This window comes from Chlorocebus sabaeus, chromosome 24, assembly GCF_047675955.1.
Source record: "Chlorocebus sabaeus isolate Y175 chromosome 24, mChlSab1.0.hap1, whole genome shotgun sequence".
Taxonomy (NCBI): Eukaryota; Metazoa; Chordata; class Mammalia; order Primates; family Cercopithecidae; genus Chlorocebus; species Chlorocebus sabaeus.
The window spans coordinates 79,704,851-79,729,790 of NC_132927.1; the positions used below are offsets into that span (position 1 = coordinate 79,704,851).

A 24,940-nucleotide genomic window follows, 5' to 3' on the forward strand; every position below is an offset into this window, starting at 1 on the left:
AAGAAATATGTTGACATTATTGCCCAGTGTGTGCACACACAAGTACAGGCACACACACGCACACACACGCACACACTCGGGAGTCATAACACTAAGTAGAGACAATGACAACAGAGAGAGGTTGGAGTCAAATAACTAACCCTTCTCACCAGGGACCCAGGCACAGATGTGGCAGCCCCTTACTGCAGCCTCTGCCGGGGACAACTTTTCTGGACGGAAGGCCTCAGGGCAGAATGCAGCCTCCCCCTTCCCAAGGCTCAGCTTGGGAGTCAGTGGTGGGAAAAGTCGGAAAGCAAGGCTGCAGGGTCAGCCTCTATTCCCCAATCAGGAAGAAACGCCGGGAGGGAGAAGTCTCTGCCTGAGACAGGAGGCCTCGGCTGTTTTGTGGGCTCTGCCAGGAGCGTTGGGTTTCCAGCCTTGGTTCCCAGGAGCGGTTTCTCCTCCCAGGGCCCCTCTGACCTCATCTACACAATAACCTGCAAGACCATGGCACCGCTAAGCGCTGTCTTCAGATTCGGAGAGTTTACAAAGATCGTTCTCTCCCTCACTTATTCTACAAAGGTTTATTATGGTACCCAGAAGCATCAGACACTGAGTCAGGCCCTGGAGCTAAAAAAGACAAAGAAGTCACAGTCCCAGAGCCCACAGAGTCTCAGAGCCCAGCCCAGAGACACAGGCTCCCCCACCCAACACCCTGCATGTGCGTCCATGTATGTGCCTGTGTGTTGGGGACCGGGGTGTGGGCAGGGTACAGAGCTGCGTATGGTGGCCAGGTCACCTGCACAGGTAAGGCAGCTCCTGCCCTTGCCACCTCATCCTCGAAAGAAGCCTTTCCGCGAGCCACACTGTGCTGTTGCCCTTTCCCCGCATGGTCCACGGAGGTTGTAATGCTGGGATTAACACACTCTGAGAATGGAAGTGACAGTGCAGCACAAAGCAGAGGTGACACGCGTGAGCTCACGGCCGGGTCCCCTCCGGCGTCCACCCTCCAAGAAGTCCCCCGCTGTCTGGGCTGCCAATTTCATTCAGCAAATACTATTCTATAAACAACTGACCCAGATTCTCAGCGTGAATCAGGACGTTTCCCAGGCAGTCGAGGATGTACAGGGTTGAATTTCAATGTTGCTTAAAAGCATTAAAGCTTGAAGGCACACTCAGGCCACTCTTCCATGGGGACAATGGTGCTGGCACCATCCAAAGGCCACAGCCCCCGGGCAGCCAGGACCCCTCCTGGCACCTCGCTCCCTCATGCTCAGGGCTGACTCAAGGAGCCTCTGCAGAAAGAGGTGTTTTAAACTTTAATTAACCTACGTTCTTTCCTAGGCCTCGTGACCTGACTTTCCATCCTCTCTCCATTGGGACCTGCAGCAGCAATAGAATCACCTTCCATTTTAACCCCAATGCCCGTCAAACGTGGCCTGGCCGCCAGAGCAAAAGACGGGAGAATCAGGAAGTAGGGAGGAAGCGGGGACGGACGCATGGGCCAGGGCCACAGTGCCCTTGACCCTCCATGTATCCTCACAGAGGTGAAGCGAGGGACAGGTCCAGCTGTTCACGCTGGCGGAGTGTGGAGGCTGTGAGAATGCACCTCCCTCGCCCCCCACAGCCCCAGGAACTGTCATCAGCCCCGGTCCCAGGTGCTGGGCTCTGAAATCCATGTTCTCCCAGCTGCTCCCAGCCAGTGGTCTGGCACGGCAAAGGTACTGAAGCAGGCTCGTTCCCAGGGGACAGGAGATTTGCCGACGGTCCTTTCCTCAGGGCCGGACCTGCAGCACTGACCCACAGCCCTCCCCAGCTGCCTCTTGGAGGGCCCAGATTAACACAGAGACCAGCCACTGACACCACAGTTCACGCCATTCCTCACCCAGCGGTGTTACAGGCCTCCCAGCCGGCACCCCCTGACGCTCTGGCCCCCAGGTTCCATCCTCCATGCAGCAACCAGACCAGCGCTTCGAAAACATGGATATGAGGCCAGGTGTGGTGTAATCCCAGCACTTTGGGAGGCCAAGATAGGAGGACAGCTTGAGCCCAGGAGTTTGGAATCAACCTGGGCAACCACAGTGAGAACTTGTTGCAACAAAAATAAATTAAAAAAAAAAAAAAGTAAGTTAAATTAAATTATTAAAAAGACTTGTGACTGAAAGGCTCATAGAGCACCAAAAAGAAGACCCACACCCACAGACTAAGAGGAAAAGAAAATCTAAACAGCCAAGACCAAATGGAGAAATCTATGTCTGAAACAATACAGAAGTAAAAGACCAGAAGCTATTAGCACAAGAGGAGTCAGGGCATCCTGGGGGACCAAAGGATGTGGGCAGTTGGTATGTCTGTGTCTGCTCAGGAGAGCATACAGATGTTAATTCAGAAAACAGACAGCATTAAAAAGAAGTACAGGGCCAGGCGTGGTGGCTCACACCTGTAATCCCAGCACCTTGGGAGGTCAAGGCAGGTGGATCACGAGGTCAGGAGATTGAGACCATCCTGGCCAGCATGGTGAAACCCCATCTCTACTAAAAATACAAAAATTAGCTGGGCGTGGTGCCACATGCCTGCAGTCCCAGCTACTCAGGAGGCTGAGCCAGGGGAATCGCTTGAACCCGGGAGGCAGAGGTTGCAGTGAGCTGAGATCATGCCACAGCACTCCAGTCTGGGCAACAGAGTGAGACTCTGTCTCAAAAAGAAGAAAAGAAAAGAGGCCGGGCGCGGTGGCTCACACCTGTAATCCCAGCACTTTGGGAGGCTGAGGCAGGCGGATCACGAGGTCAAGAGATCGAGACCATCCTGGCTAACATGGTGAAACCCCATCTCTACTAAAAATAGAAAAAAAAAAAAAAATTAGCCGGGCGAGGTGGCGGGCGCCTGTAGTTCCAGCTACTCAGGAGGCTGAGGCGGGAGAATGGCGTAAGTAAACCCGGGAGGCAGAACTTGCAGTGAGCTGAGACCGCACCACTGCACTCCAGCCTGGGTGACAAAGTAAGACTCCGTCTCAAAAAAAAAAAAAGAAACAAAAAGGAAAGAAATACAGAAAAAGTGGGACCAACTGATATGTCAGATGAAAATGGTAGAAACTCATCCAAATAGATCAACAATTACAATAAAAGAAAGTCGACTAAACCTATCGCTCAAATGACAGACACAGATGCCGTGGATTTTTAAAAACATCATGACACACACAGTTTCCCAAAGACACACATAAAGCCTAAGGACATACAGAGTGGAAACAAAAGCCTGAAATGATGAAGCAGCGAATGCCTGCCAAGGGAAGATATGATCAGTTGAAAGAGACTCTAAGACAAAGCTGTATTAAGGATAGAGATGGCTACTAAGTAAGAGAAAAGGTTCAGTTCACCCAGATGACAAAGCAATTTTAAACCTAAGTGCCCCAGACAGAGTGGTCTCGAAAACCACAACGTGCACAGAGAAACAGGCAGAGCACCGATCTTACTAGGGGGTTTCAGCACATCCCTCAGTATACTGATCATTCAAATATCAGCAGAAAAGCAGCAAGGGCTGAGATCGGAAACTCAATCAACAATGCACATATAGCGTTTTGCAGCCCAGGAAGAACAAATGCTCATGGGGGTCATTTTCGGAAATCTGTCATGGACTACCCCAGCCATGAGAAAGGGCCTCCGTGCACGTCAAAGACCAGGTCTTACCCAGACCATGAGCCTGGACCAAGCCCACTAAGACAAGATCTTCCCAACAAAAGGGAGAGATTTTTTTTAAAAGATCTCGCATGTTTGTTTTGGATAGCATAGACCACCACTAAGTCATTCACAGGTTAAAGAAAAATATCAACGTGGAAATACCTAGATCTAGTTGGAATTCTGGAAGGAAATTGGCAATGGCTAAGTTTTCTAGAATTGAGAAAAGAAAGATATTGGCACCCAGTCTCAGAGCCCAGCTCTTAAGCGCTCTTGGGAAACAAGGCAGAAACAAGACTTGGTACCAAATATGGAAGGCCAGGAAACAGAACAGCAAGTGGAACCCACACGTGTGCCCTGTGCGTCCTGAGAGAGAGAGCCCCCGCGTGGTGAGTGGGGCGGCCGGGCAGCCAGGGGTCAGACGTTTGTTTACACACAGACACACACGACAACACGCACACAAGGAACCGCCCCTCCTGCTCCGTTCTCTGGCATGCACGGCCTTGATATCTGTTTTTCAGGTTGACTGAAGATTGTTGGCCACATTTGCCAAGAAAAGATAAGCCATCCTCACCATGGGCTTACCCATGGTGCACAGAACTCCCAGCCCAGAGACCCAGCCACTTCTGAGAACAGAATCACCAGCCACTTTAGAAGGCCCAGCCTAGGCTTGGTGCAGTGGTTCATGCCTGTAATCCCAACACTTTGGGAGACAGAGGATCACTTGAGCCCAGGAGTTCAAGACCAGCCTGGGCAACATGGTGAAAGCCCCTCTCTACCAAAAAAAAAAAAAATACAAAAATACAAAAATACAAAAATTAGCCAGGCATGATGGCCTGCACCTGTGGTCCCAGCTACTTGGAAGAGTGAGGTGGGAGGATCACTTGAGCACAGGAGGTAGAGGCTGCAGTGAGCTGAGATCAAACTGAACCACTGTACTCCAGCCCAGGCAACAGGAAAATACCCTGCCTCAAAAAAAAAAAAAAAAAAAAAAAAGAAAGAAAAGAAAGAAAAAGAAAAAGAAAAGAAAAGAAAAGAAAAGAAAAGAAAAGAAAAGAAAAGAAAAGAAAAGAAAAGAAAAGAAGGCCCAGTCTAGGTACAACTTAAGCCACCAGCATCCTTCGAACCATAGCGGTTCAAATTAAGACAAGCCATTGGCCCAATTCTAATTTTCTTATGGGCAAAATGGAAAAACGTCTGGCCTGAGAAGGAAACGCCATATGTTACTCCTAGGGTGGGCTGATTAAGTCACTCTCCCCATCCAGGGTCAGAGCAGGATCCGTCAGGACTCAGCTTGGTGTGAAATGAGGCCTTTCCTGGAAATGCCGTTCATAGAACGCAACGAAGCAGTCATGACATAACAGCTTGGCACTTCGTTGCATACAAATGCAGACCTTTCAACAAGATGTTGGGGTGGCCACCTGCTCTTTGGAAACACGGGGCTGGCAGAGCCCGCCCCAGCCCCTCATCGCTGGCCCGGCACAATATTGTCTGTGTCATGGACAGAGAGCAACACTTCTCCTACGTCCCCTCCTACCGGGGGTTGATCCCAGCCCAGCCAGTGCAGGGGAGACAGGTGTCGCCAAAGAATCACAGTGGCTCCCCTCTCTGCCCTCCTGAGCCTCTGGGCAGTCCCACACTGCCAGGTCATCTGCCCAGGAGCCTTCCCAGACCCCGGCCCCCCTCCTTCATCTGCATCCAGGCATGTGCCTCATGACATCTCTTTGGGTTTCAGGCCAATATTAAATACACTAATCATGGTGTGGAAAGCGTTTCTGGGTCAACAATAACCAAAGGCACACAGAGACAAGGATTTGAGACAGGCACTGCACTGTGTCCGTCTGTCCTCCACCTCTCCACCCCTACATCCTGTAAGAGCTCCAGAGTAGACCCTGGTTACTTCGGGGGTCCCCTCACGGACCACAGGGTCCTAGGGGGCAGGACAGTGGCCAGTTTACCTGGGATTCCCCAGCAGGGCCTGGCCTGAGGCTGATGGCGCTCAGAGACTGTTCGGGATGAGCAAGCCGGTCCCTCCCTGTGCCTCTACATCTGCTCAGCCCCCCTGCCGCCAGCTTGACTGAGGCCTCCTTCCTTGGGCTGGCAGACTGCTGGCCTCCCCTATTCCTTCTACAGGCCTGGCAAGGAGCAGCCTGCCCAGAGCACTGGCTCCAGGGCCACCACTCAGAGCCTTGGGGTGCTTCCACCATGGTTTTTGTTGTTTGTTTGGTTGGTTGGTTTTGTTTTTGAGACACAGTCTCACTCTGTCGCCCAGGCTGGGGTGCAATGGTGCAATCATGGCTCACTGCAAACCTCCGCCTCCCAGGTTCAAGCGATTCTCCTGCCTCAGCCTCCTGAGTAGCTGGGATTACAGGCACCCGCCTCCCTCCGTGCCCAGATAATTTTTGTATTTTTAGTAGAGACAGGGTTTTGCCTTGTTGGCCAGGCTGGTCTCAAACTCCTGACCTCAGGTGATCTGTCTGCCTCAGCCTCCCAGAGTTTTGGGATGTCAGGTGTGAGCCACCACGCCTGGCCCCACCATGGTTTAAACTCTTCCTCTTCCTGTGCAGCAAGGCCCGATCACGCCCCAATATCTACGTCGCAGTTGGACATCCCACCTTCACACCCACCCTCAGAGCCGCAGCCCCCGTCCTGCCTCTGGCATGCCTCCCACTCCAGGAGCCTTCACAAGTGCTGTTCCCTCTGCCTGGAAAGGCTTCCCTGTTCTCCCATCCAAGTACTAACCAGGCCCGACGCTGCCGAGCTTCCGAGATCAGAGGAGATGGGGTGCACTCAGGGTGGTATGGCCATAGACAACTCTCCCCTATTCTGCTCATCTGGCCGCTTCCTGCTCAGCATTTGGGGCTTCATTTAACTGGCAGCTTCCTTAAGGAGGCCTTCCCTGACCCCCTTCCCTTCCCATTCACCCCAGCCCACAATGCACATTGATTCTCTGAACTCAGGGTACTCCTGATTTAGCAATCATCACGTTGCATCATAATTGTTGGTTTCCTTGGAGGCACAGGGTCGGGCTCCGCGTGGGCAGGGGAAGTCTTCGGGGTGTGTTTGCTGGATTAACAAAAGGTAGATGCCAATACCTGACATCCCTGCGGGTGAGGATCCCCCTCCCTCAATCTGATCCTGAGAAGACAGCTTCTCAGGCCCTTTGGCCCCACCCACTCTGGCTCTCCCAGGTGAAAAGCAGCTGGTGGTGATATTTTCATGGCTGTGCCAGTTGGAACTTTTACTGTGGGGCCATTTCCTAAGATCATTTCCTAAGACTCATCACTCTGATGGTGACAGGAAATTGCTCTGGGCACAGCACTTGTGTGATCTCCAGCCACAAAGAGCCATTAATCTGGCCAAGAGCAGAAGCATACGGATGAAGGGAGTGGAGGGGCTGCTGAAGATGGAGATGGTACTTAGTTTTCTTTGGTAGGTAGAAGAGTGCAGAGAGGGCCCTGCTCATCCCAGGAGAATGAAGTAGGCTTTTTGTTCTAAAGGGCCAGGTCTCTAAAAGCAATGGATTATATTGTTCAGGCTGCGTCAGTGTTGTTTGTGTTTTCAAAAGCAATAGTGGGCCGGGTACAGTGGCTCATGCCTGTATTCCTAGCACTTTGGGAGGCCAAGGTGGGTGGATCATTTGAGGTCAGGAGTTCGAGACCAGCCTGGCCAACATGGTGAAACCCCATCTCTACTAAAAATATAAAAATTAGCCAGGCGTGGTGGCAGACGCCTGTAGGCCCAGGTACTCGGGAGGCAAAGGCAGGAGAATCACTTGAACCCAGGAGGTGGAGGTTGCAGTGAGCTGAGATCGTGCCACTATACTCTAGCCTGGGCGACAGAGTGAGATTCTGTCTCAAAAACAAAAGCAAGAGCGGAAAGCTACCAGGCCGTTGTAGGGGGCTCCCTAACGTCAGTTTATAACCAGGAGCCAAAAACGGCTCGGCACGAGGAGGGGAGGAGGGGATGTGTGTCTCAATGAGGGGAATGACAACATCTCTTTGTGCTCTACAGGTTTAGAAAATAAAATGGCCAAGCCTCTCCCCAGATGTCAATGGGGTGGGAGGCATGGCCCAGCTCCTGAAGATGTCATGGCACCGTGGGCGGCCACCATGGGGAGCCCGGCCGGGATGACAGAGACAGCCCTGCAGCATGGCATTGCTCACGGTGGGGCCACGCCCTGGAGGAGTCTCCTGAAGCCACGACCATATAGAGTCTGCACTCTCCCCTGCCCCAAACACAGCACGTAGCAGATCAACCTCTGTACTATAAGCCACGCCAATACAACAAGCACAGTGATCTGTGGACTACTCCCCAAGAACAAAACATCAAAGAACAGCCAAGCTGGCACGCTGGCTCATGCCTGTAATCCTAGCACTTTTCGAGGCCGAGGCAGGCAGATCCCTTGAGCCTGGGAGTTCGAGACCAGCCTTGGCAACATGATGAAACCCTGTTTCTACAAAAGGCACAAAAATTAGCTGGGCGTGGTGGGAGGATCACTTGAGCCAAGGAGGTAGAGGCTGCAGTGAGCCTTGATTGCACCCTGCACTCCAGCATGGGCAACAGAGCAAGACCCTGTCTCTAAAAAGTAAATAAATAAAAATAATAGCCATTCATCCTGGCTCTCAGCATCTCCCATCTGCACCCTGTACTGGCCAGTTACCTGGTTCAGACACCATCTCTGCCTTCCCCAAGCTATTCTAGAAAGGGTTACCTCACAAGTCTCCCTAAGCAAAGTCTGACCATAGTAACAGCTAAGGATAGGTGCCTCTGATACTTCAGGTACTGTGCCAGGGGAATGCCACAATTTACTCGCCTGGCACTGGCACCAACCCGCCCAGATGGGCACCATAACTGCCCCCATCCCACTGCTAAGAAACAGGCATAGAGAGACTAAGTAAGTGCTGGGGTTTACTCATCCAGTAAGCAGGAGCGCAGGATTCAGACCCCAACCCCTCCTCACAGCCTTCCAGGGCTCCACCCCGCCCATGGTCTCACCATCCTTCCCAGTCACTGCCACCCACCTGCCCCCTCCTGGGCATCCTCCACACTCCTGGCTGTCCCCTCAATCCCTCCCCCAATACTCTTGGCCTCTGTTGGGTTTTCTCCCTGCTTTCCCCTACCTTCCAGGTTCCCTGATCCCAAAAAGCCCTTCCAGGTTCTTCCTAACATGATGTGCCTCTCCATCCCTTGAACTCCCAAAGTCTCTCTCAATCTTTTGTCACCCCAACTCACAGTTAGGGAAGAATTCTGCATGACAAACAGCACATACATTCAAATAAGTAACTGAAACAGAACGTTTCCCAGAACGATACTGTACTTAACTGTCACCAGACGCAAAGCACCCTGACCTAGTCTGTGCTGCTTTTATTTTAAAAAATGTTTTGCTGCATAGGATGTGCGACACCAACAGTGAGCCCGAATGTAGCATGGACCAGGTGGTTATGATGCGTCCATGTTGGTTCATCAAGGGCAATCCATGCACTACCCAGGGAGATGCTGATAACGGGGCAGGCTCTGCATGCTGGGGGTGAGGGGGCACTTGGGATAGTTCTGTACCTTCCTCTCAATGTTGCTAGGAACCTCAAACTGCTCTAAACTGCTCTAAAAAATAAGATTTTTGCCTGGGAGGCCGAGGCGGGCGGATCACAAGGTCAGGAGATCGAGACGATCCTGGCTAACACGCTGAAACTCCATCTCTACTAAAAATACAAAAAGTTAGCCGGGCGTGGTGGCGGGCGCCTGTAGTCCCAGCTACTCAGGAGGCTGAGGCAGGAGAATGACGTGAACCCTGGAGGCGGAGCTTGCAGTGAGCTGAGATCGTGCCACTGCACTCCAGCCTGGGCGACAGAGCGAGACTCCGTCTCAAAAATAAATAAATAAATAAATAAATAATTTTTTTTTTGAGACAGAGTTTCACTCTTGTTGCCCAGATTGGAGTGCAATGGCATGATCTCGGCTCACTGCAACCTCCACCTCCCAGGTTCAAGTGATTCTCCTGCCTCAGCCTCCCCAGTAGCTGGGATTACAGGCACCCTCCACCACACCCAGCTGATTTTTGTATTTTTATTTATTTTATTTTATTTTATTTTATTTTATTTTTTGAGACGGAGTCTCGCTCCGTCGCCCAGGCTGGAGTGCAGTGGCGCGATCTCGGCTCACTGCAACCTCCGCCCCTCCAGGTTTAAGCAATTCTTGGAGTAGCTGGGATTACAGGCACGTGCCACCATGCCCAGCTAACTTTTTTGTATTTTTAGTAGAGATGGGGTTTTGCCATGTAGGCCAGGCTGGTCTCGAACTCCTGACCTCAAGTGATCCACCTGCCTCGACCTGCCAAAGTGCTGGGATGACTGGTGTAAGCCACCACACCTGGCCAATAATCTTTTTTAAGAGACAGGGTCTTGCTCTGTTGCCCAGGCTAAAGCTGGGCTGTTGCCCACTTTCTCCCTACTTCCTGATGCTCCTGTCTTTTGCTCTGGGGGCCAGGCCAAGTGTAGCTCACTGCAGCCTTTATCTCCAAAGCTCAAGAGATCCTCTTGCCTCAGCCTCCCGAGCTGGGACTACAAGCACGTAACACCACGCCTGGCTAATTTTTGTGTTTTTTGTAGGGATGAGGCTTCACCATGTTGACCAGGCTGTTCCTGAGCTTCTGGGCTCAAGGAATCCTCCTGCCTCTGCCTCCCAAACTGCTGGATTACAGGTGTGAGCCACTGCACCTGGCCAAAAAAAATTTAAATGCTCCTCTGGCCCCACTAAATTGATTGTACGTCTTGGCTGCTCCCTGCAGTGCAGACATTCCCTAGAGAACTCGGTCATTCTTTGGGGCAAGTTTTTTATTTTCTCATTCCACTTTATTTATTTATTTTTATTTTTTTGAGACAGAGTCTTACTCTGTCACCCAGGCTGGAATGCAGTGGTGCAATCTCAGCTCACTGCAACCTCTGCCTCCCTGGTTCAAGCGATTCTCCTGTCTCAGCTTCCCGAGTAGCTGGGATTACTGGCATGTGCCACTATGCCTGGCTGATTTTTGTATTTTCAGTAGAGACAGGGTTTCACCATGTTGACCCGGCTGGTCTCGAACTCCTGACCTCAGGTGATCCACCCACCTCGGCCTCCCAAAGTGCTGAGATTATAAGCGTGAGCCACAGTGCCCGGCCTCTCATTCTGCTTTATATCATACCATGGAATTTAGGTAAAAGTCATGCGGCTGCCCATGGTGACCAACTGTCCTGCTTTGTTTGGGATGAGCCGGTTCCTAGGTGGAGGGACTTTTGTGCTCTAACGCAGGGGTTCTCCACCCCTGGGCCACAGACTGGTACCAGTCCGTGGCCTGTAAGGAACTGGGCCACACAGCACAGCAGGGGGTGAGCAGCAGGCGAGTGAGCATTCCCGCCTGAGCTCCACGTCCTGTCAGATCAGATTTGATTCTCCTGAGAGCGCTAACCCTACTGTGAACTGTGCATGCGAGGGATCTAGGTTGCGTGCTCCTTATGAGAATCTAATGCCCGATGATCGGAGGTGAAACTGTTGTTTCATCCTGAAACCATCCCCACCTGCCACCAGTCTGTGGAAACTGGTTCCTGGTGCCAAAAAGGTTGGGGACCCCTGCTCCAATGAGAACGTCCTGAGCAAACCAGGAGGCACTCCGCCTCCTGACATGGGCCCCAGCATCCACACAGGGAAAGAGCTTTGCTCAGAACCTGCTTGCTGGCAGGCAATGTGCCAATGTGGGCAGCTGCTGTGTTACCACCCTAACATTGATAGCCCCGCAGGCTTGACCCTGGGCATGCTCTCCACAAACACCTGCTGAGCTGCACTGGGCGGAACAGTTGTGAATTCCATTACTAAACAGGCAGGGGTCCCCTTTGCTGCTCAACGGGGGCTTCTCAAGTTTCTGACCAAAGGGCCATGTGGCCAGGAGGCAGCAGGCACAGGAGTCAGAGCAGTCAGAGTGGCCCCTGCCCAGAGACATGCAGCCGTCCCAGCAATATCAGTTGACACGGAAGCTTCCAGCACTCACTCTTGATCTCTGTATACATCTCAAGAACCTCACTTTAGGCCGGGTGCGGTGACTCACACTTGTAATCCCAGCACTTTCGATGGCCAAAGTGGACAGATTCCTTGAGCCCAGGAGTTCGTGACCAGCCTGGGCAACATAGTGAGATCCCCTCCCCACCAATCTCTACAAAAAAAAGAAAAATTAGCCAGTAGTGGTGGCGTGTGCCTGTAGTCCCAGCTACTCAGGAGGCTAAGGCTGGAGGATCACCTGAGCCTGGGAGGTTGAGGCTGCAGTGAGCTATGACTGCACCACTGCACTCAGGCCTGGGTGACAGAGCAAGACTCTGTCTCAAAAAAAAAAAAAAACTAGCCTCACTTGGACAGCACTACACTACATACAGCACCATGATTCCCCTTTACTGAGACCCATCACAACCACATACGTCTCCACTGGCCAGGGATGGGCTAGAAGATCTCAAAAGAGGAAAATGTTATTTGGAGGAAGTGGGGAACCTGCAGGGCTCCCCCAAGCACACGCTGCCCTGAGGGTATGTCATTCCAAGGAAAAAAGGTATTTTGTATTTGTTTTTGAGACGGAGTCTCACTCTGTCGCCCAGGCTGGAGTGCAGTGGCACGATCTCGGCTCACTGCAACCTCCGCCTCCCAGGTTCAAGCAATTCTCCTGCCTCAGCCTCCCAAGTAGCTGTGATTACAGGCGCCCGCCACCACGCCCAGCTAATTTTTGTATTTTTAGTAGAGATGGGGTTTCACCATGTTGGCCAGGCTGGTCTCGAACTCCTGACCTCAGGTGATCCGCCCACCTTGGCCTCCCAAAGTGCTAGGATTACAGACGTGAGCCACCACGCCCAGCTAATTTTTGTATTTTTAGTAGAGATGGGGTTTCACCATGGTGGCCAGGCTGGTCTCAAACTCCTGATCTTGTGATCCACCCACCTCAACCTCTCAAAGTGCTGGGATTATAGGCATGAGCCACTGTGCCCAGCCTGGAAAAAGGTATTTTGAAGCATAGTGCTGACGAGCAAGACATGTCTGCAGAGGCCCTGCTCATCCCAGGCCTGCCAGTTTGTGCCCCGGGTTAGAGTTCTACTAAAACAATCTAAATTCTCACAGTACATGTTAATAACCTGAGAACCAAAGATAAAAATCTGCCTGTCTCAAGACGTGTGAAATTTCATAGAAAACCAACAGAATCAGAGATGCAATAACGTTTACAATAAATTCTTTAGACAATTTAATCCAAAGGACCAAATAAAAACACTGTCATTGCAATTTTAAAAGGCTCGTAGGCACATAGTATGCATATCAGAATTTCTGCTGAACATTGAATGTTGGGTTTTGTTGGGTGGCAGCTATCATTAAAATAGAAAAGTACCAGGAGCTGACTTGATCTGGGCAGTAACACAAAATTAAACAAACGTATCTACGTTTAAAAAAAGATTCAAATTCAAACTTGGAAGGATACATTATCTGAAAATAAAAAATGTTTCTAGCTAGCAGGGAGGTAGAAGAGAGCCCTGAAAATAATTGTCTAAGACCTGGATTCTAGACCAGCTCTTCCTAAGGCAGCCCATATCTTAGTCATGGTTTCTCTTCTGAAAAATAAGGGTTGGGACCAAAAGGCCTTCCATGTCCCTTCTAGATCCAAGCATCTCTCACGCTAAAACAGAAATTGCAAGCTAGGTGCAGTGGCTCACGCCTGTAATCCTACTATTTTAGGAGGCCAAACAGGCAAATCACCAGAGCTCAGGAGTTTGAGACCAAGACAACATGATACATACAAAAAATTAGCCAGGTATGGTGGTGCATACCTGTAATACCAGCTACTTGGGAGGATGAGGCACAATAATTGCTTGAAACCAGGAGGCAGAGGTTGTAGTGAGCTGACATTGCAACTCTGCACCCCACCCCGGGAGACAGAGTGAGACTCTGTCTCAAAACAAACAAACAAACAAATTAAAATTTAAAAAAAAAAGTATACCAAATTAGCTGGGCATGGTGGTGCATGCCTATAATCCCAGCTACTTGGGAGGCAGAGGCAAGAGAATCAATTGAACCCGCGAGGTGGAGGTTGCAGTGAGCCAAGATTGCACCATTGCACTCCAGCCTGGCAACAAGAATAAAACTCCATCTCAAAAATTAATTAATTAATTAATTAAAAAGTAAAGCAGAAATTGAAAACCGGTGGCCCACTGGCCAAATAAAACCCCTCAATGTTTTGTTTGGCCTGCATGCAGTTTTTGTTTTTTTCTAACTAAATATAAATGCCTCTAAATTGAGGCCCTCCAATTTGCCACAATCACTGCCGTTCCTTATTGCCTTGCCCCAGTCTGCCTCCCTCTTTGCCATCGCCTGCTTGGCCCCTGAAGGACTCAGGCTTGGGACTGCCGTGCTATGGGGCTAAGGGATCCCCAACACTGCACTTGTTCCCATTACCACTTAAACCCCACTGAAAGATGATCTCAATTTACTGTGGTTTCTACCTGCGTTGCTGAGCAAATTTCATGGCTTTACAATTTGGAGGGGGGTGGGCACCCTGTAGAGTACTATCATTCCTATTATACAGGACACTAATAGCTCAAAAAACAAAAGAGACTTGTTCAAAGTCACAGAGTTAGTAAGTCAAGAGAGTTAACATAATTTCTATTTGCCAAGGAAATTTTTAATTTGAAAAATCTGGAAAGATACAAACCAAAAGCAAATTTCATATAAATATATACATGATTATAATTAATATTTATGGTGTACATCATGTTTAATTGCAGAAATGTGATCTTTTATATATTCACCATTTTGGGGTTTTTTTTGTTTGTTTTTGTTTTTGTTTTTTTTTAAGAGATGTGGGTCTCACTATGTTTCTCAGGTTGGAAAGAAGTGGTTATTCACAGGCGTGACGGTAACACAACACAGCCTTGAACTGCTGGGCGCGCAAGTGGTCCTCCTGCCTCAGCCTCCCGAGTATCTGGGACTATAGGTGTGCAACACTATGCCCAGCTTTTATGTTGTATATATTTGGATATAGTCACTTAGGCTATTATTGTAGGGTAGTGGCTTTTTGTTACTGTGGTAAAATAATGGTTAAAGTTTACCATTTTAACCATTTTCAAGTGTACAGTTCAGTGGCATTAAGTCTACTTACATTATTGTTCAACTCTCACCAACATTCATCTCCAGAACTTTTCACCGTGTAAAACGGAGACTCTGAAACACTGAACCACGACTCCTTCCAACCCCCGCCCCCGTCTACTTCCTGTCTCTATGAATTCGCCTGCTCTAGGAACCTCATCCTCATAATAGAATTCTACAGTAATTCTCCTTTTGTAACTGGCTTATTTCCCTTAGCTTAACAGATGAACCCTGAAGACATTATGCTAAAGGAAATAGACCAGTCATAGCTTTAAATTCTGACTGTGATATTAATGCAGCAAAGGTGTGTGTTAAAAATGGCTATGAACTTTGTAGATGCCTAGCAAGAGAGCACAGAATGTGAATGACCCAGCCCGGAAGACTTCCTTCTGCATGAAATACCCAAACATACAAGTAACCTTTATGAGCTGAACTAAAAAAGGATTTCTGAGCACAGGCTCCTGGCACATAAAGCTCAGAATAGCTGAGCTTCACTTACCAAGTATAACAGCACAAAATGTCACGCCGGGAATATTGAATGTGGGAGTTCATTGCTTAAGGAAAAAAAATCCCTCACCTAATTTAAGGAAACCCTAAATGAATCAGTTTTTTGTTGTTGTTGTTAAAAACTCTACATTGCAACAGTCCCATCTGGTGCTAACTATATTTGCTTAGAGAAAGCAGTACCACAAAAGAAAGGTTATTTAGAGCATGCAATGGTTTCTGGATGGTTCTTCCATCTACTAGAGAACTTGACAGAGACCTAAGAAATTGACTCTAAATATGGACATAAATTTGTGTAAATGGAAGGTTAGAAACATCACATTCTGGGCCGGGTGTGGTGGCTCACAGCTGTAATCTCAGCACTTTGGGAAGCCAAGGTGGGTGGATCACTTGAAGCCAGGAGTTGGAGACAAGCCTGGCCAACATGGTGAAACTCTCTACAAAAAATACAAAATACAAAACACAAAAAGTAGCCAGGCGTGGTGATGCACGCCTGTAGTTCCAGCTACTTGGGAGGCTTCGATCACTTGGGCCCAGGAGGCAGAGGTTGCAATGAGCCCAGATCAAGCCATTACGCAAGACCCTGTCAAAAAACAAAACAAACAAACAAACAAACAAAATGGGCGAAGTGGCTCATGCCTGTAATCCCAGCACTCATGCCTCTAATCCCGCTGAGGCGGGTGGATCACAAGGTCTGGAGTTCGACACTTCTGACCAGGAGCCCAGCCAATATGGTGAAACCCCTGTCTCTACTAAAAATACAAAAATTAGCTGGGTGTGGTGGTGTGCACCTGTAGTCCCAGCTACGTGGGAGGTTGAAGCAGGAGAATCACTAGAACCTGTGAGGCGGAGGCTAAAGTGAGCCGAGATTGTGCCACTGCACTCCAGCCTGGGCAACAGAGACTCCATCTCAAAAATAAAAATAAAAAAAGAAATATCACCTTCTGGGTCAAGAAAATAATCAGATTCGTTTTACCTTATACCAGAAGCCCTTGCTTCTGTACCGTCCGCCTCCTTGTAAGATGGTCACCCTGGGAAATTGGCAGGATAGCCTGTGCTACCTTGTGAGGGTATTAAAATGACTGCAGACTTGATTTCAGGAGAATGACCAAAATATAGGTTAGTTTCCTGCTGTCCGTATCACAAGGGAGGAGTCTGATGGAAAAGAGAACACAGCCTGCTGGGCTTTACCAGGAAACACACTGTTCATCTCTCAGGACCCTGCCTCCTGCCCGTGTCCACATGCCAGCTCTGCACATGCCAGCTCTGCTCAAGTGATCCTCCTGCCTCAGCCTCCAGAGGAGCTGGGATTATAGGTGGGCAACCCTGTGCCTGGTTTTTATTTTGTATATATTTGGATATAGTCACTTAGGTTTTAATTGTAGCCTCAGTCAAGCTGTGTAACCTCTCTGTGCCTCAGTTTCCTCATCTGTGCTGAAGTGGAGCAGCAATAGAATCTCTGCCAGAGGATGGCTATTGTGGGGATCCAGTGATTAGTGTATCTGAAGCAACAAGGCCACCGAACCAGAGCTGCCACCGGGCACTGGCTGACACTTTAGGAGTCTCCCAGAGTGGATGATGAGCAAGAGCCATGCTCTACATTTCATGTGATTTGGGATTTTTTAAAATCATGTCCCCAAAGTGATATGTTCTCTCACTAGACCCTCCAGAAGAAAACACAAAATCGAATATGTTTAACACCTAACCCCAGGTACCTGTGAATGAGAACTTATTTGAAAATAGGGTTATTGCAGATTTAATCGAGTTACAATGTGGTCATGCTGGAGTAGAGCAGGTCCTCAATTCAATATGTCTGGTGTCCTTATAAGAAGAGACACAGAGGCCGGGTGCGGAGCTGAGGTGCCTTACACCTGTAATCCCAACACTTTGGGAGGCCAAGGTGGGTGGATCATCTGAAGTCAGGAGTTTAAGACCAGCCTGGCCTAAATGGCAAAACCCCATCTCTACTAAAAATACAAAAATTAGCCAGGCGTGGTGGCACACGCCTGTAATCCCAGCTACTGAGGAGGCTGAGGCAGGAGAATCGCCTGAACCTGGGAGGCAGAGGTTGCAGTGAGCCAAGATTGCATCACTGTACTCCAGCCTGGGCAACAAGAGCGACACTCCATCTTAAAAAAAAAAAAAAAAAAAAAAAGAGAGAGAGAGAGAGACAGAGAGGAAAACGCCAAGTGAAGATACTTTACGCAAAGGTGACGAAACCAAGTGATGACAAAGACGGATTTGGAGCTCTATGGCTGCAAGCTGAGAAACACCAAAGACTGTTGGCAGCCACCAGATGCTAGAGATGGTGCATGGACCGGCCAACCCAAGGATTTTGTACCTTCTGGACTATGGAACTGTGAAAAAATGAATTTCCTTTTTTTTTTTTTTTGAGACGGAATTTCACTCTGTCACCCAGGCTGGCGTGCTGTGGCGCGATCTCAGCTCACTGCACTCCAAGGTTCAAAGGATTCTCATGCCTCAGCCTCCCGAGTAGCTGGGATTACAAGTGTCTGCCACCACGCCTGGTTAACTGTTCTATTTTTAGTAGAGATGGGGTTTCACCATGTTGGCCAGGCTGGTCTCAAACTCCTAACCTCAGGTGATCCGCCCGCCTTGGGCTCCCAAAGTGCTGAGATTACAGGCATGAGCCACCGTGCCCGGCCAAAAACTAAAACTGAATTTCTGTTGTTTTAAGCCACACAGTTTCTGTTGCTTTGTTACAACAGCCCTGGGAAACAATGTCTTAGTTGTTTAAATCCTCTATGGCTGGCAGAGAGAGGGCATGTAATACATACCCATTGAATGAATGAATAAATGAGTACAGATAAACACAGAGGTAAGGCAAGCAATGGGGAATAAATGATGGGGCAGGTGTGGGTGCGCACACACACCTGGAGGAGGACAGAGCACACGCACACCTGGATAGGGAGAGCCACACACACACCTGGAGAGGGACAGAGCCACACACACACCTGCAGGGGAACAGTGCATACCCACACCTGGAGGGGGGACACAGCACATGTGCACCTGCAGGGGGACAGCGCCTACATACACACCTGGAGGAGGACAGTGCACACCCATACCTGGAGGGGGACAGAGCCTACACACACCTGGAGGGAGAGAGTACATGCACACCTGGAAGAGACACAGCCCACGCAGACCTGGAGGGGGAGAGCACACGCACACTTGGGGGGAGAGCACATGCACAGCTGGAGGGGGACAGAGCAGACGCACACCTGGAAGGGCGACAGTGCACGTACACCTGGAGAGGGACAGAGCATATGCACACCTGGAGGGGAAGAGCACATGCACAGCTGGAGGGGGACAGAGCATATGCACACCTGGAGGGGGACAGAGCATATGCACACCTGGAGGGGGAGAGCACACACACACCTGGAGGGGGACAGAGCATATGCACACCTGGAGGGGGAGAGCGCACACACACCTGGAAGGGGACCGAGCATATGCACACCTGGAGGGGGACAGAACATATGCACACCTGGAGGGGGACAGAACATATGCACACCTGGAGGGGGGGAGCACACGCACACTTGGGGGGGAGAGCACACGCACAGCTGGAGGGGGACAGACCGCACACACACCTGGAGGGGGACAGAGCACACGTACACCTGGAGGGGGACAGAGCACACGTACACCTGCAGGGGGACAGAGCACACGTACACCTGGAGGGGGACAGAGCACACGTACACCTGGAGGGGGACAGAGCACACGCACACCTGCAGGGGGACAGAGCACACGCACACCTGCAGGGGGACAGACTGCACACACACCTGGAGGGGGACAGAGCACACGCACACCTGGAGGGGGACAGAGCACACGCACACCTGCAGGGGGAGTCATTGGTTCTTTTCTGTGAGCATTCAGTCCCCAACTTTGGGTCTAAAAGGTCAGCTGAAACTTGGCTCCTGGAAAATCTATCATGTAGGTATGTCCCAGAGCACAAGGGCTTCCAATTTTCCAAGGAACCAGAAATCTGAATTTTTAGGTGAAATCTTCCATTTTTATTTTATTTTGTCTTGTCTTGTCTTATCTTATTTTATGACAGAGTCTCACACTGTCACCCGGGCTATAGTGCAGTGGTGCGATCTCGGCTCACTGCAACCTCTGCCTCCTGGGTTCAAGCGATTCTCCTGCCTCAGCCTCCCGAGTAGCTCGGACTACAGGTGCCTGCCACCGCACCAGCTAATTTTTTGTATTTTTAGTAGAGATGGGGTTTCACTATGCTGGCCAGGCTGGTCTCGAACTTCTGACCTCATGATCCACCCAACTCAGCCTCCCAAAGGGCTGCAATTACAGGTGTGAGCCACCGCACCTGGCCTAAAATCTTCCATGTTTTTCAATGTTGTTTTATAAAAGAAGTCCCCCCTCTCGGGTCCATTTGCATCTCCAGTGTCTTCCACCCCCTGGGCAGGATATGCAGTGGCTAATGAAAATCTGTGGCATAAAGGAAAATGCATCCTCACAGGTCTGAAGACAGAACACCTGAGTGGATCTTCTGGGACAAGCAGATGTCCTATGTTAGCTACCAGGGTTACGACTTGGATCCTGCCTCCCCTCACACGAAACTTAAAAAACCATTGGAGTAAAGGAAAGCCAACTGAGGAAAGAGAGGCAAATTCCTGGGACCTAGATGCACCACACAGAACTGTTAGTCCCTAGTCAGGCGGAAGAACTCTGAAGCTGGGAGTCAGGACACCTGACCCCCCAACTGGAGGCAAATCATCTCTCTGAGTCTAAGCTTCCTCCTCCATAAAATGAAGGAATACAATGTATACTTACCACCTCCCAAGGTGTGAGGAGGCTGGTGAGAGAGCATGGGTGACAAGGCTTTGTCAGCACTGCAAGGCCACTAGCACCTTCCTAACAGTAATGATCAGTCTAATGCCACTCCCACCACGTCGGCATTAGACCTGGGGCCCACTTCTCCAACACGCCCACTGGGGCAGAGATTTTGTTCTTCTTATTCACAAACAGACTACCCAAATTAGGGCAACTTGACTATCTCAAAAGAAAACTGCTGAGACTATGCTAAGGGGAAGAAGGGTATCTGGGTTCCAACATCACAGGGGTCCCCTGGTTTTAAGGCACAGGACAGTCCTGGGACCAGCAGCTCCTGCATCTCCTGGGAATTTGTCACTGGGGTGCTGTGTGTGGCTTCAATGTGACCAAGACAACACCAATCCAATACTGTAGGGCCTGCTCTGATCCACCCACGTTTCATTGTCATCTGCTGCACGTAGGACGCTACACAGGCAGAATCAACGCCATTTTGCGTTTTTTTCTTCTTCCAGGAATGGGACAATGCATGATGGCTGCTGAGTGGGATCCATACTTGGGAGGAGGAAGACTTTATGTCAGTCTCCAGTGATCCTTCACCTGGACCCCCATCTTTCCTCAAACACCTCTGCTTCCTGCCTCTGTCCCTTTCGGAACTGAAGGCCTGTCCCTCAGCCAAAGTCCAGAGTCTTTTCTTCTCAAGCACAAGTCTCCTGCCCTCCAGTTGCTTGGCCCAGTAAGGAAGTCAGAGAAGGAAACAGGCAACTGCAGTCAAGTGACATGAATGCCAGTGGTGTGGGGTGGGTGCGGCCTGGCCGTGGGACGGGCAGGTCACGAAGGCAGGGAGGCATGCTGCTCAGAGGGTCAGAGATTTCACGAAGGGCAAGCTGCGGCGGGGTGCCCAGCAAGCAGATATTTGCCTCTACTTGTTTACATGTGACCTCCCGGGCAGGGTCTATGATGTAGGTGGGCCTGCACCCTCACTGCCTAGCACAGAATTATGTATTGATAGGGATGCACTAGGTTACCATGGTTTAGGACACCAGCCCTCAAGTCAGCCGACGCCTCTGTACTCACCAGATAACCTTCGGTTCCCTTCCAACAGCTTCAAATGTCTGTTTTATGAGTACCCCTGTGACCAGCTGGTGCTAGAAGAAAAATGATGCATACACCCTTTAGCTTGTCCTGAAGCAGGGGGGACAAGAATTTAAGTTAACAGCGTGCAGCTTTAAAAGTTGAGAGGTAGGGTGCGGTGGCTCGCGCCTGTAATCCCAGCACTTTGGGAGGCTGAGGCGGGTGGATCACCTGAGGTTGGGAGTTCAAGACCAGTCTGACCAACATGGAGAAACGTCATCTCTTAATAAAAATACAAAACTAGCCAGGAGCGGAGGTGCATGCCTGTAATCCCAGCTACTGAGGTGGCTGAGGCAGGAGAATCACTTGAACCTGGGAAGCAGAGGTTGCAGTGAGCTGAGATCGTGCCACTGCACTCCAGCCTGACAACGGAGTGAGACTCTGTCTCAAAAAAAAAAAAAAAGAAGTTGAGAGGTGGGTGTCACAGAGGGGGACCAGCTGGCCAGCCAGACTGCCCCTCACAGTGGACAATACCTGAGTCCATTTGAGCCCACAGCTCAGAAACACAAGGCTCTCAGTCCACAGAGTTGACCTTGGTGGGGGTGGGAGGGAGGGGTCACTCATTCATGTTCAACAGAGTCACAGGCCAATATGTAAACAACCAGAAGGCCAGTTTACCAATCCACCTTACCAGCAGCTATTCCTGTCGGCCATCAGGGTATGCGCTGACGTGTGCAATTCATGCAGTCATTCAACAAGGTTTTCACAAGCACCAAGTGTCCACTAGTTCATGAACTGTGAGCGCCTGACTGGGGAAAATAATGAAGCCAAATGAGGTGGAGATCCAGAAAGGGGAAATGGAATTGTGCAATGAGCTTGGCGTCACACAAGCTGGAGTTCAAACGCTGTCCATCATTTAATAGGGAGGCGACTTTGGGGAAAATTGCTTATAACCTTTCTGAGTCTCTTTCCTCACCTGTAAAATGGGCATAACAACATCTCCTTACATGATTATTAAAGAATGAGATTACATATGTAAAATGTCTCATTGTGTTTGTTTTTCTGTTTATCTGGAGAGGCTATGCCACATAATTTTTAAGGGAACAGGCTTTGGGGTCAGACAGATCTGTCTTTAAATCCTAGCTCTGCCACTTACTAGGTACATGATTTGGGTAAGTTGCTTAATTTTTTTCCACTATGCCTCAGTTTGCTCATTTGTAAAATGGAAATACAAATTCCTCACAGGGTCTGAGAATTAAGATAATGTATTCGAAGGACTTAGAAAACTCCTAGGATATGATAAGCATTTAACAAATGGTATGATTAAGAGTAATTTTTAGGGCCGGGCGCGGTGGCTCAAGCCTATAATCCCAGCACTTTGGGAGGCCGAGACGGGCGGATCACGAGGTCAGGAGATCGAGACCATCCTGGCTAACACAGTGAAACCCCGTCTCTACTAAAAAATACAAAAAACTAGCCGGGCAAGGTGGCGGACCCCTGTAGTCCCAGCTACTCGGGAGGCTGAGGCAGGAGAATGGCATAAACCCGAGAGGCGGAGCTTGCAGTGAGCTGAGATCCAGCCACTGCACTCCAGCCTGGGGGACAGAGCGAGACTCCGACTCAAAAAAAAAAAAAAAAAAGAGTAATTTTTAGGTGCCAATATCCAGAATAAACAAGGAACTCAAACAACTCACCAACAAAAAATAAATAAATCTAATTTTTAAATAGACAAATGATCTCAATAGGCATTTCTCCAAGAAAGACATACAAGTGGCCAACACATGTATGAAAAAATGCTCAATGTCACTAATCAACAGGGAAATGCAAATCAAAACCACAAATCAAATGCTGGCAAGGGTGCAGAGAAATGGGAACTCTGATGCACTGTTGGTGGGAAGGTAAATCAGTATAGCCATTATGGAAAACAGCATGGAGGTTTCTCAAAAAACTAAAAATCGATCTTCCATATGATCCAGCAATCCCACTACCCGGTATTTATCCAAACGAAATCAAATCAATATTATCAAAGAGATATCTGCATCCCCACGTTTATTGCAGCACCAGTCACAATAGCAAAAGATACGGAATCAACTTAAGCATCCACCAACAAATGAATGGATAAGCTGGTTGCAGTGGCTCATGCCTGTAATCCCAGCACTTTGGGATGCCAAGGTGGTAGGATTGCTTGAGGCCAGGAGTTCGAGACCAGCCTGGGCAACATAGTGATACCACCCCCTATCTTATTATTTAAAAAAAAAAAAAAAAAAAAAGCATAAAGAAAATGTGTTATAGGCTGTTCGTGCTGTCTCACACCTGTAATCCCAGGACTTTGGGAGGCCAAGGTGGGTGGATCACGCAGTCAGGAGTTCAAGAACAGCCTATCCAATATGGTGAAACCCCATCTGTACTAAAAAAAATACAAAAATTAGCCAGGCGTGGTGGCACACACCTGTCGTCCCAGCTACTTGGGAGGCTGAGGCAGGATGATCACTTGAACCCGGGAGCCGGAGGTTGTAGTGAGCCGAGATCAGGCCACTTGCACTCCAGCCTGGGCGACAGAGTGAGACTCCATCTCAAAAAATAAGAAAAAGAAAGAAAAAAGTGTTTCATACATACTGGAATACTATTCAGTCATAAAAAATAATGAAACCCTGTTATCTGAAGCAACATGGCTGAGACTGAAGGACAATATCATATTAAGTAAAGTAAGTCAGGCACAGAAAGATAAATACCACATATTCTCATTCATATGTGGGAGTTAAAAAAGAATGTGAGTTCATGGAAGTAGAGAGTTGAATTGTGGTTTATTAGAAATGTGAATGGGAGAGGAGGAAAGGGAGAGACTGATACAAAATTACAGCTCAATAACTTCTAGTGCTCTGTAGTATTTCAGGGTGAATATACTTAACAACAACCTATTGAATATTTTCGAAAAGCTAGAAGAGAGAATTCTGAATGTTCCCAACACAAAGAAATGATTAAAATCTGAGGTGATAAATATGTTCATTACTCTGCTTTAATCATTACACATTGTATACATGTACTGAAATATCACTTTGTATCCTGCAAATGTGTAATTATGTATTAACTAAAAGGGAGAAAAAGAACACAAAATTAATTTTTTAAAGTTGTCCATGGTTGCATACAAATTAGTACACATATTAAAAGCAATTAAAATTACTAGAGACTTCAATGAAATTAAAAATTGTACCATTAAACATACGAAAAAGCTAATTACTTCGTGTTTCATTATTAAAACTTTACTGAAAAGGAAGGCCTCTTACCTCAGACTAGTTTCATGCCTATACTTTCCAACAGAGTTTCTAAAATAACGTCATTTGTGTGCTGCCAAACAAAAACTCTTATCTGTTTCAATATTGCTAAGTCATGCTCCACAGTGAAACAGCAGCAGCATGTCTGGGATCCCCTTTTCGAGTTTGTCTGATGAGAACCCTGGTACTCATAAGGCACTGTGCATTTGGCTTAACTATACACCAGGGTACACACTGCAGGATTACAAAAGTCCCTGCCCTAAAGGACACAAATCACCTCTCAATTCTGGATCGTGCCTTTTTTTTCTTCCCACCAATACTGCCGATTTTTGTTTATAAAGCTTTTAAGTTACGGAAGCGCGATCTCGGATTTTGATAAAAATCAACATAGCTGCCAATTCTAACCTCAGTGCAAATGCAACTGGTCTAAAACAAAGGGCAGCCCCTTATCTACCTCACCCTGTCCTCAGCAACACTGCTCTTTTCCAGATCGGGAAACCT

The 24,940-nt window shown here is 48.9% G+C and overlaps 1 long non-coding RNA gene across 3 annotated transcripts in view; it reads right to left on the reverse strand.

Annotated features, from left to right (window-relative positions):
* The window catches only part of LOC140710144 (uncharacterized), a 45,916-nt gene that overhangs the window by 19,632 nt on the left and 1,344 nt on the right, over positions 1-24,940 (reverse strand). For all 3 annotated transcript variants that reach the window (XR_012091093.1, XR_012091095.1, XR_012091094.1), the window contains exons 2-3: positions 21,859-21,976; positions 21,171-21,241 (exon numbers count right to left, since the gene is read on the reverse strand). This is a non-coding gene — a long non-coding RNA (uncharacterized lncRNA). The remainder of the gene's footprint in view (positions 1-21,170; positions 21,242-21,858; positions 21,977-24,940) is intronic.